Source organism: Mesoplodon densirostris, chromosome 4, assembly GCF_025265405.1.
Source record: "Mesoplodon densirostris isolate mMesDen1 chromosome 4, mMesDen1 primary haplotype, whole genome shotgun sequence".
In the NCBI taxonomy this organism is placed as follows: Eukaryota; Metazoa; Chordata; class Mammalia; order Artiodactyla; family Ziphiidae; genus Mesoplodon; species Mesoplodon densirostris.
The window spans coordinates 147111452-147113431 of record NC_082664.1 but is presented as its reverse complement, the minus strand read 5'-3'; the positions used below and the strand labels follow the sequence as shown (position 1 = coordinate 147113431).

Genomic DNA, 1980 nt, shown 5'->3' with positions numbered 1-1980 from the left:
TTAAACTTTAAAAATCATGTTTATTTAGCTTATTTTAAAAATATATAAATTCTAAAAATATATCATACCAAGAGTATCCGATAAGGACTTTTTTTACCTTCCAGTTCTGCCTACATTCCCAAAACACATCCCTGAAAACAATATCACTGGGCATAGGGGTAGGGGGTTGGGGGCAGCCTCTGAGACAGTCACTGAGGAGGGGCCACACCTCAGTGCGAGTCAGGTTATGGTTAGAACTTAGTCATAGAATATGTTTACCACAGGCATCTTTCCTTACATTTAAATTATTCTTCCATTTTTCTCCCTAAAGCCTTTCTTTCCTCTATCTCTAGTTCCCGTATAAGCCCTCATCCTAAACACTCATTTATTTTGCTTTTTTTTCTCTCTTTTGTTCCACTGGTGTAACATAAGAGATTATGTTCAGTAAACTATCTTCTGGAGAAGAAAAATCAAAACATGATCAAAGATAAGAATTTACCAAGTTTAAATTTTAGGACTCTAAAAATCTAAGTGGTTTTATCATCGGTTGCCCAAAAGCATTCTTTGTTTCTTTTCCAAGATGATGATGACTCTTCATACATTTCCTTTTTCCATATGGGCACCTTGGCTTTTAAAGTATCACAGCTTCGAGGGATGCAGCCCTATGGGCTGAGGACACAGCAATGATAATGCTTGCTTCTGACACTGGAACTAAGCCAAGTCGATGGAACACTGCTACGTGTTTGGCCATTTCTGCCTAATGACACTACAAATTTTTCTGACTTCATTTTCTGCCATTGGTAGATATGCTTCATACTCTAAGCTAATGACTTTCTTCCCTTCGAAGTTATTCCCTGTAGTTCCTACAAATAGGGATATTGCACCACGGAGTGGAGAAATCACCAGCTGTGAGACTTCATCTACTGAAAGTTTCTCAGATGTGAATTTTATTATATCTTTAGATTCTCTTCAACTTCATTTATACCTTTTCCAGGTGGCTCAAAAGCACTATCCTCCACTAATAGGGGGATAATGACAATTTCGCCTCCTGATTGAAGCAGGAGGAGCTGATCTCCAAGCTCGACATATTCTTTTTTTTTTTTTTAATGTTTTTTTTTTTCCTTACAAACATCTTTATTACAAGTGCTCTTTTTTTATTAATTAATTTATTTTTGCTGTGTTGGGTCTTCGTTTCTGTGCGAGGGCTTTCTCTAGTTGTGGCAAGTGGGGGCCACTCTTCATCGCGGTGCGCGGGCCTCTCACTGTCGTGGCCTCTCGTTGCGGAGCACAGGCTCCAGATGCGCAGGCTCAGTAGTTGTGGCTCACGGGCCCAGCCGCTCCGCGGCATGTGGGATCCTCCCAGACCAGGGCTCGAACCCATGTCCCCTGCATTGGCAGGCAGATTCTCAACCACTGCGCCACCAGGGAAGCCCTCGACATATTCTTGACGAACAGCAGATATCACCTGATTTCTGACGTCAGCCAATCCAGGATGGCGCGTTTCTGTCTCATTCCACCGCTGCAATGCTTTTATTTCTTGTGGCACAGAAATGGTGTCTGCGCAAATTCCTGTTATTTCAGGAATTTTTTTGCAAAATACAACACTTCCACCTGTGACTCTGAGCAAATCATTCTCTACGAAATAATCAGAGGTCTGAAAATAATCAAGGGTTCGCAAATGCACAGATGGAGCACATTTCATCAAAGAATTCTTAGTTAAGTGCATTTCTTTTTAAATTGAAAACTTGTCTTCTTAGAAACGAACAATCTGAGAAGCAAGGGCAAAGATCGCGGGTGCCTTTAGAAACCAGCTCGTCTTCCAGGCCGTCACCTGGCACCGCGGCACCATCCCTCCAGGGAACCCTAGCCCGGTATCCCGGCGCGGAAGCCGAGGTGCCAGGTCGATGCAGCGCGCAGGCTGCTTCATTTGAAAGAGAGGTCTACACTGGCTGACCCACTTTACTAGCTCCCAGGCTTTCCTCAACCCACCTGCTGAGTTCC

General features: G+C 43.2%; 1 pseudogene; it reads right to left on the bottom strand.

Moving 5' to 3' along the window:
* Positions 1-506: 506 nt before the first annotated feature.
* LOC132487595 (molybdopterin synthase catalytic subunit-like) lies at positions 507-1066 on the bottom strand (annotated as a pseudogene).
* Between the last annotated feature and the right edge of the window lie 914 nt (positions 1067-1980).